Here is a 10212-nt window from a genome sequence, read left to right on the forward strand (position 1 = left end):
GACAGAACCTGGCTACAGAACTTGGCTGGAGAACCTAGACAGAACATGGCGGGAGAACCTGGATAGAACCTGGCTGGAGAACCTGGCCGGAGAACCTAGCGAGAGAACATGGCTACAGAATCTGGCGGGAGAACCTTGCTATGCTGATCAACTGAACGCTGCCTCCATGTCATTCCTTCTTCGCCAACTCCGTTCACACCTTTGGGGACCCCTGGACCCGCTGGGGTTGGACCCCAACACAGTCCTGGGTGAACACACTGGATGTTCCTCATTCACCCCTGGCCCCAGGCCCACAGGTGCCGGAGTCATTAACACCTCCTTGTGCACAGCCCATGCCCAGCAACACAGCAGCACTCACACTCACAGCCACCTGTAGCTGCGAAGTCACAGGGTTGCAGGTGGACCACAAGGACGGTCATACACGGCGTCACACTCATGTGCAGGGTCACCCCTCATCCTTACTGCCAACCCCCCAACCAAGTGCTCACTAGCTTCCTGGGATGGGGCCTCCCTGCCGAGGTCTGGGCTGTCCTGAGCCCTGACGGTCCCGCCCTCCCCCTCCTGGTCTGCAGCCATCCTGCTCCAGGTGCCCGCTGAACTACCCGCTGACCAGTGTGAACCCAGAGAGCTCCCTGGGCATTACAGTCGAGCTGTGTGACTATACAGTCCCTTCTTCTCTCAGGGCCTCAGTTTCCCCGCCTGTCTAATGGGGGCGCAGACCTGTGTCTCCAAGTGTTTTTCTGGCCCTTAGGATGGGCACAGCTACACTCCTGCGGCCTCTCCGGCACTTCCTGGGCCCCGGGCTCCTGGGAGCAGGGCCATCTGGCCCCTGAGTCTCTCCTCCACCTTCTGGCTGGATGCCCCTTGCTGCTGACTGGGCCCCCAGCAAGGTTTCCTGGGAGCAAAGCCCAGCCCAGCGATGCTTGAGGCCTCCAGGGGCCCTGAGCCGGCCCGATGCCTGGCTGTCGGCTGGGCCAGAGGAGGGGCTGTCCAGCTTGGAGACCAGGCCGGCAGGACTGGCCACCAGGGACCCACCCATGCCTCCAAACAACACATTGGCCAAAAGAGCCTTCTGGAGAAACGGCCAGTAACTGGCCGGAGTTCAGCTCAGGGGACCCCTCCCTCTCCCCTTCTTGTTCCTGATCCCCCCCAGACTCCTGGGGTCCCAGGGCAGTTCAGGAGCGAGTCTGTCCCCCAGACCTCGGGAAAGGCCAATGGGTTTACATATCACCCCAGTCCAGTCAGTGCACTGGAGCTCCGTGCACTCCCCAAAGGGCAGTGGAATGGTGGCTTCCTGCCAGGCGGAGTTTGGGGTGGGGGAGGGGCGGGATGGGGGAGAGGAAACCAGCCAAAGTGTGACCGAGTGGCCTTTGTCGTGCAGGGTGTTAACAGGTGATCTCTGAAAATAAATGCTCTGGGTCGGGCAAGGGGAGCGGATTATATAATCAGCTGGCGGGCGACGGCGACCCTGTGTCTGGTTGGCAAGTCTGGCCGAGCCTTTCACAGGCCCTGCGATTCCAGGGCCTTAGGGTGCAGGGGGAGGGGAGGGCCAAGGACATGAGCTCATTTCCCACCCCCCACCCAGCTCTCTCCTCCCTGCCCCAGGTGGTGCCAGTGATCCCCTCCCGGAGAGCTCTGAGCCCCACCCCAGGGTTCCAGACTCAGCAGGGCCCCAAGAACCTGCATTTCTCCAAGTTCTCAGGGCTGCTGCCGGGCCCACACACAGCAAACTCTTCATCTTATCGCCAGCAGCAAGAGGGAGCTTTTATTTTGTTAACGTAGAAAAACATTGAAACTTATAAAGAATTTTTGTGAGTTTATTTGAGCCAAACTGTCCACATATGCTGGGAAGCAGAACCTCAACGAATTGAGATAATGCTCCGGAGAATAGCGGGTTACATCTGTATTTATACATTGCAATCAAAGGAAAGGGACGTAGGTGGGTTACATGAAATCCATTGGTGATAAGACTAGAGAGGTGGGAGAAAGCAAAGGGGGGAAACCCCTGGGATTGGATAAAAGTAAAATGATAGACACATACTTAAGTGGATGCAGGAACAATAAATATGATAATAATGAAGGAATTTGTGGTATCTGTCCTGGCGCCCAGCACATTAGATAGTGCCCCAAGGGGTACAGAAAAAGGGAAGTTACAAGTTACCCAGACTTGTATGTTATTCAAGGGTATGTTATTATAGATGCAAAAAGACAGATAGGCTCAGTTAAGGTAAAGGTTGACCTTGTCAGTGAAGATAATGGCCTAGGACACAAGTACCCACCATAACTGCTTTTAGTTAAAGTTTAATTTCAGACCATCCTTTGTGGTTACTTTAGGTCTCTGAGTTTGAAAGACCACCATGCAGGCCTTCCCTGAGCTAGTCAGGTTAGCCTGTGGTCCCTTTCGTTCACAGTCCACATGTCTTTTGCACATTCTCACACTAATTTCTTCTTTACTAGTGCAGCAATCTGTTTTAATGAGATATATATTCAGTAATATTCTCTTCTATTTTTTATGTAGTAGAAAGAGCTCTAGGCCTGGACTCATCAAATCTGGATTCTAGTCCTGGCTCAGCCACAACCAATCTTGGGAATTTGAGTCTCCACAAGCCTGATCTCTAAAATGAGGTAATATACCCATCACCATGAAATTATTGTGCCATCAGAGGAGCTCATATATGTAGGTGGAAGATCCCAGTGCTGCCACCACCACCACCATTTCTAGAGGATTGCTTTACACTAGGGGAGGATAATGCTGTGCCTGAGAATTTGTTTGATCCAAAGGTAAAATGTTCAGAGCCTTTGACAGTCTTTCTCTTTAGAGCAATGGGTCTGGGACATATGTCAGGATAAACCAAGAACTGACATGGCACTCTTTCTGCTCTCCTTCTGTGATTCGCGGGGTACGTTACAACAACTTTAGGTCTCTGAGTTTGTAAGACCGCCATGCAGGCCTTCCCTGAGCTTGTCAGGTTAGCATGTGGCCCCTTTCGTCCACTATTTATTTATTTATTTATTGTTTCAGAGAGGAAGGGAGAGGGAGAGAGAGATAGAAACCTCAATGATGAGAGAAAAGCATTGATCAGCTGCCTCCTCCACGCCCCCCACTAGGGATTGAGCCCGCAACCCGGGCATGTGCCCTGACTGGGAATCAAACTGTGACCTGGTCCGTAGGTCGATGCTCAATCACTAAGCCACGCCGGCTGGGGCTGGGCCAGAGCGAGTTTTTAAAGCAAAAGCTGCCTGGCGTTCCTCCTCTGCTCAAAGCCCTCCCGCTGCTCCCTCTCGCTGGGTAGGAGCCACGGGAGTCTGCAAGGCCCACCCACCCAGAGGACACCCAACACTCGCTTCTTCTGGCCCTTACACCCACCCAGCAGATCGCCAGCTCAGTCCTTGTGGTTGCTGTCCCCTCTACCCTGTGACGCTTCTGCCCCAGGTCTTGTGGGTAAGCCCGCCCTCCTACACGCCCCCTTCTCTTCCCAACCCACCCTGCCAGCCCTGCTCTCCCGGAGGCCCTGCATCCAGACCTCTGAGGCCAGGGCCATGCCATCTTGTTCGCAGTGCTTGGCAAAGGTGGGAGAGGGAGATTTAGGGGTGCCCTTAAATGAATGGAGCCTGGAGCCGCCCAGGGGCCTCCAGCGGGCCTGGAGCTTGGGCCTCCCAACCAGCCAGGCCTGAGCAGCTGGGGACCCTCACAGGGGGGCACAGAGTGGGGCTCTCTGGCCCGATGCCAGGTCTGGTGCCTGGGTGAGGGTGGGGAGGGGGGAAGGTGCCCAGGCGGAGCCCCGTGAGCAGCGGGGCTCTGGCCCTGGCTCCATGAGGCTTATCAGTGCCGATCTGTACCCTGTCCTGGGAGCACGCGATGCTGCTGACGCAAACCCAGAGGTCAAGGCGGTGCAGGTGAGCTCGGCTCAGCCAGCTGCCCGCGTGACCCTGATGAGCTCAGAGGGTGTCCCGTGGCAGGGCCTGGCCTAGGGGTGACCCCACTGGGCAACTCGGGGAAGGAGGGTTAGCCCAGGCGTGTCTGACTGTCAGAGGCTCAGGAGTTATGGGGAGGGTGAGAGAGTGGCAGACCCTCTCTGACCTCCTCCTCTGGGAGGTGGGGGTGGCTGGCCGGCATCTGTACTGGGGTCCCCGGGCCTGATTCTGGGTCCTGCTTCCCCCCACCTGTGGCTGTGATGGCTGTACTCCCCCAACCCCCCACCATCATGCCAAGGTCGTGGGTTTGAGTAGCCTTGGGGGTGGGGCCTATCGGCGAACGGCCATGACGTCAGTGGTGACCTTGCTCAGGATTCCCAAGGAATTTTCTGACGCGCGCAGCTTTGAGGTTGGGGTCCCCCTGCCCGGGGCGCTGCCCGGGAGCCCTGGGCCCTGCACTGACAGCTCTGCCTGGCAGGGGGGCTGCAGCCTGGGCCCCTGGGTCACCTGCACCACCACGACCTCTGCGTTTGCGTCAGCTCAGAGGGTCCCCAGGTATCACTCCTTGAGCGGGGTTTGACTTCCTGTGAACTATCTACACACCTGTGCACATGTATGTGGGCACCTGCAGGGAAAGTCCGCCACCCTGAGCTCCACAACCTCCCCCCCACCTGCCCTTCTTCTTCGTCTTCTTCTTTTTTTAAATATATTTTTATTGATTCCAGAGAGGAAGGGAGAGGGAGAGAGAAACATCAATGGTGAGAGAGAATTACTGATTGGCTGCCTCCTGCACACCCCCTACTGGGGATCGAGCCCACAACCTCGGCATATGCCCTTGACTGGAATCAAATCAGGGGCCCTTCAGTCCGCAGGCCGACGCTCTAACCACTGAGCTAACCGGCCAGGGCCATATACGGCCTTTCTTACGTTGAGGTGTGGATCTCCACCTTGCTGAGAGTTTTTATCCTCAACAGAGGTTGGATTTTGTCCGATGCTTCTTCTGCATCTATTGATAGGATCATATGGTTTTTACCTTCATTTTGTTGATGTGGGTCCCTCCCCAGACCAGCAGACCTGGTCCCACAGCTCCATCTGGGAGGGGTCTCCATGGCTCACCTCAGTCCTCGGAGGGGACGGGTGGCCCCTGCCCTTCGGGACTGGTCTTCATACGTGTTGTCTACCTTGGGCCTTACTATCCAGCCTTCCTCCTGAGCCCACCAGCTTGGACCCTGCTCCCCAGACACGACAAGTTAGTCCTGTCGCCAGGCCTTTGTCTGGGCTGCTGCCTGCATGGGAACTGCCCTCTGCCTCTCTCCCGTCAACCTACACCTGTGTGCCTTGTGTGCTGAAGGTCAGACCTCTCTGTTCCTTCAAAGAAGCCTTTCCTGTGACCTTCACCTCTCCCCCTTCCCTCCAGCGGAGAGCGAGTCCTGCCCATCACAGACCCCACTGCAATCTATGGGCAATCCTGTCATGATTCATTCATTTACTTGGCAAATATGTCCTGCGCCCCGCTCTGTCCAGGCCCTGTCCTGGGTGCAGCCGTGTGCTTGCATCTGTTCCCCAGAGCTGCCATTCGCAGGGGAGAAGTCAGCGAACCGACAGCCCAGTGTGTCCGGTGGCGATCTGTCGCTGGTGCAAAATAAAGCAGGGACAGGGGAAGGCGGTGGGCATTTTCAGGAGGGGGCCGGGGAAGGCTGCACTGAGGAGGTGATGTTCGAACACAGTCCCGCTGGAAGCGATGGGTTGAGCTGAGTGGACGCTGGGACAATGGCCAGTGCAAGAGGCCTGAGACGGGAGTGTGCGGGCACCTCTGTCCAGAGGACAGCGAGGACTCCGCGGGGGGGGCGGGGGGCGGAGGCAGGGAGCGTGGGCCAGGTCTTCAGAGCGGAGGTGTGTGATGCGGCTGAGGGCCTGTCAGGAGTCACCTGGATTCAGGGCAGCCCAACATCAGCTCTGGCTGACGGAGCAGCGCATGGAATCCTTCCCCCGCTGTGGAGGGTTATTGTGATTGATTTACAATTGAGGACACGGAGGCTGGAGCAGTGGTTCTCAACCTTCTGGCCCTTTAAATACAGTTCCTCATGTTGTGGTCACCCCCAACCATAAAATTATTTTCATTGCTACTTCATAACTGTAATGTTGCTACTGTGATGAATCGTCATGTAAATATCTGATATGCAGGATGGTCTTAGGCGACCCCTGTGAAAGGGTCATTTGTCCGCCAAAGGGGTCTCGACCCACAGGTTGAGAACCACTGGGCTGGAGGCTGGGAGGGGTGGGATGACTCCTGCTAGATCACCCAGCCCGGAGGAGGCAGGGCCTGGATTCACCCTTAGGTCTGCCTGAGCCTGGCCCAGGCCTGCGCTGCGCTGCCCTGCCCCCTGCAGGTGGTGCGACCTGAGAGCACAGACCGGGAGGGGCGGGGGAGGGGGCTGGGCCACGTGGGCAGTGTCATCCCTGCCTTTCCTCCTGCTTTCTGGGCCCCACCCCCTGGTCGCCTTGGCCCTTGGGCAGGGGGCTCTAGGAATGATGACAGGTTAGGAGGCTCTCCTATTGGAGACTGTCTGTGGGTTTTGTACCAGGAAAGAGACCTCCCTGCCACAAGGGCGCTTGAAAAGAAGCTGTCTTCCAGGCCCCCCTCCCCATGGAGGTCCCTCCACATTGAGGTTCCTCCAACATGAAGCCCCCCTCAACACGGAGGCCTTAGTCAGAAATGGAGTCCAGTCTGATGGAGGAGGCATGGGGTGGGGGGTGCTCAGTCAAAAAGTTGAGGCACCTCAAAAATTAAAAATGGAACTCCCATTTGACCCAGTAATGCCACTTCTAGGAATATAGACCAAGAAATCAGAAACACCAATCAGAAAGGATATGTGCACCCCTATGTCCATAGCAGCACAATTCACCATAGCTAAGATCTGGAAACAGCCTAAGTGCCCATCAGCAGATGAATGGATTAGAAAACTGTGGTACATCTACACAGTGGAATGCTATGCTGCTGTAAAAAAGAAGGAATTCTTACCATTTGCAACAGCATGGATGGACCTGGAAAGCATAATGCTAAGCGAAATAAGCCAGTCAGAGAAAGATTACCACATGATCTCACTCATTTGTGGAATATAGTGAACAACATAGACTGATGAACAAAAATAGAGCCAGAGGAAAAAAATATTTTAGAATATAATAGAAGTAATCCTGTGATTTGCAGATTTTTAGTATTTCCTACAACTTTTGTGATATTATACTGTTAGTATAGTTTTGGTAATATTTAAAATCTTTTTTCTTGAAATATTAATGTTTATGCATGTAAATGGCTAATTCTTTTGTTAAAAATAAAAGCGGAGGCACCAACCCTGGCCTATGCAGGTTGTGCCAGTGGCGGATGCTGGGTTGTCTGTGTGATGTTGGCAGAGTCAACCTCTGCATTTTTTGGAGAATAAATGAGCAAGAGAGGGTGGGGCGGCCCTGCTCCTCCACCCTGATGAGCAAGGACAGAGGTAGTGGGACGCGGAAAGACAAGGGAGGATGAGGAAAATCTCCCGGTGTCTCTCCTCTGAGCAGGCCTGACGTTTGGAAAGCATCTTCCAGAAGGGTTCCCCCAAATTCAGCTTTGCAGGCTACAAGCTCCTGTAGATGAGGGTGCTCCAGGGCGTGGGCGTCATCCTTTGGACAGTGAACAACTTCTGGGTGTGAGTGATACGCAACTTGCTTTAAGGAGAATGCCATCGCACCTAAGTAAAATGAGCCTGAACATTTCTAGCATCAAGGCACCAATTCCATGCCGCATCACGGTGAAGACTGGACCCCATGTGGTTCTGTTTCTTGTGTCTGGCCCTAGATCTTCCAGGTCCAAAGGAGACCTATTCCCCCACAGTCCAGCTCCGTGCACGTGCCAGTTTCTGAGCCTATTGCATCGGGCTCTGGTTTGCAGGCCCAGTAAACACCATCTTCGGCCTCGGATGTGGTCAGAAACAATCAGGGCCTGGCTGGGTCCTCATCAGTGTTGGGATCTGACCAAGCCAGCCTGCCCAGGGGAAGTGATGGAAGTGTGAACAAAGGGGCTATGTCATGAGCCTGACAAGCTATGGGGGGAGGAAGGGCAACATGGGAGTCCCGACAACTTCAGCGGCGGAAAGGAACCACACAGGATGGTCTGATCATAAATTCCCACCTGGGCAGGCCATGGCAGGTAGTCACATCCCAGGCCTATAGCTTCCTGAGCAAATGTCAATCTTGGCCTTAAGTGAGCCTGTCCCTTGTTCTTATGCATCTAGGATAATATACCTTTGAAATTATTATTTTTTAAATTTTATTTATTGATTTTAGAGAGAGAAAGGGAAACACCAATTTGTTGTTGACTTATTTATGCACTCATTGGTTGCTTCTCTTTTATATATAAATATTTTTATTGAATTTTAGAGAGAGGGGAAGAAAGAGAAGCATCCATGTGAGAGCGGAACATCGATCAGCTGCCTCCTGCAGGCCCCCTACAGGGGATTGAGCCCACAACCCGGGCATGTGCCCTGAGGCAATGGCACCAGCAACCTTTTGGTGCACAGGATGCCGCTCCAACCTACCGAGCCACCTGGCCAGGGCTTCAGAGTAATTTTCTTTTTCAGATCTCTGCAAGGCACAACTGCAGGTACCGGAGCACAGGCCCACCCGCCCTGCCATCTCCTGGCCTGCACACCATCCCTATTTACTGGGAAAGTGAATTAATTATCCTGTACCCACCAATGTCAAAGAAGTGTGTGCTTTTGCATTTTCCTTTTTACCCAATCCCAGAGATTTCCCCACTTTGCTTTCTCCCGCTTCTTTAATCTACCTCCAGTGGAGTTCAGGTAACGTCTTCTCCTTTGATTCTGATGGAAAAATCAGACAGAGGCCTAAAACCAGGACTACAGGCTTTATTAGAGAAGGACCTGCTGGGCTGTCTCGCAAGGGGAGAACAGCAGCACGTGCAGGGGTGGGCACGCCTTTTGAGGGGCGGAATGGGAAGGGGTGGGGGGCTTAGTGTACTCGGCGCACACTGATTGGTGGCTTACTGCATTGTCCATATAGGACAAGGGTTTAGGGTATTTGGCAGGTGTGGATTGGTGGTCCAATGTATAGTCCATATAAGGTACCTGGTTAGTCACTCAGGTATTTCTGGGCTGCAGGTTACGTCATACTCCGCCTACCAGTTGGGGGAAGGGAGGATCTATCACTGATGTATAAACTAATCTAGCCGCAGTACTGCCATTCTCCGAGCATTTTCTCCATCCGCTGAGATTTTGCTTCCAGGCACGTCCTGGAACATGGTGGCTGAAATAAACTCATAAAACTTTTCTGTAGGCGGGGCATTGTTTCGCCTGTAGAGGTTTCCCGAATCTTGCAGAACATCCCGTCCAGGTCAGTTCCAGGTGGGGAGATGCGGGCAGTGCGGTGCGGTAGGAAGGCCTGGCTTCCCCACAGCAGAAAGCGGGCAGCAACGGCCTCTGGCGGCCAGGCCCCTGGACTGTCTCCGTCCCTTTTGAGCATGTAATTAATTTACAAAGGGCTTCGCAGGGCTGAAGAGTCCAGACAGGGCCAGGCGCACCACACTCCCTCACATTACAAGTGGGGAAACCGAGGCCCACAGAGCGGAGGTATTCCCCCCCACCCTCCCTCCACCGAGGTCACACACGAAGCACGGGGAGCACTGAGTACGGAACCCGCGTCTCTCCACTCCACGGGCGAGATTCCAAGCGACCGGTGTGTTTGTTAAATCGGCATTTGTTTCCAGCGCGTTCGGAGGAGCGAGCCATTAAGGAACTCCCGGAGGGCGAAGAATTGGCTCTTACTAAGGTGCTGAGCGAAAACCCAGCCTACCGAGCGCTTTAAGAGGGTAAACAGACCAGAACTCACTTCCGGGATTCTTCCGGCTTTCGCCGCCGGTGGTGAATCCCGGGCTCTCAATCTCGCCCTCAAGGCATCTTGGGAAATGTAGTCCCAGTTTCCTCCAGACGTCAGGTGGCGGCCGTCTTGGAACTGCATTTCCCAGCAAGCTGTGCTCGCCGGCTCGGTAAACGGGCTACGCGCGGGTGGGGCGAACGCCTCCGGCCAGGGCTTTGGAAATTCTCAGGGAGGATGAGCGTCGGTGGCCAGAGGCCTTGGGCGGCGCCGTCCACAGGCCGCCTGGCCTGGCAAAGGTTGGAGCGGAGGCCGTGGAGCCGGCCCTACAGCTCTGCTTCCGGTAGGGGAGCAAATAGCCGAGGCGCCGCGTCTCCTTTAACCGCGGTGGGCGGGGCGAAGGGACGCGACCGGCGTTGCTATTGG

At 54.8% G+C, this 10212-nt stretch overlaps 1 protein-coding gene across 1 annotated transcript in view; it reads left to right on the plus strand.

Annotated features, from left to right (window-relative positions):
* The first annotated feature begins 10042 nt into the window (after nt 1–10042).
* POC1A (POC1 centriolar protein A) overlaps nt 10043–10212 on the plus strand; it is a 38135-nt gene continuing 37965 nt past the window's right edge. The window contains exon 1 of the mRNA XM_005881894.2: nt 10043–10129. The gene's annotated coding sequence lies outside the window, so the exon portion shown is untranslated. The remainder of the gene's footprint in view (nt 10130–10212) is intronic.

This window comes from Myotis brandtii, unplaced genomic scaffold (genome assembly GCF_000412655.1).
Source record: "Myotis brandtii unplaced genomic scaffold, ASM41265v1 scaffold693, whole genome shotgun sequence".
In the NCBI taxonomy this organism is placed as follows: Eukaryota; Metazoa; Chordata; class Mammalia; order Chiroptera; family Vespertilionidae; genus Myotis; species Myotis brandtii.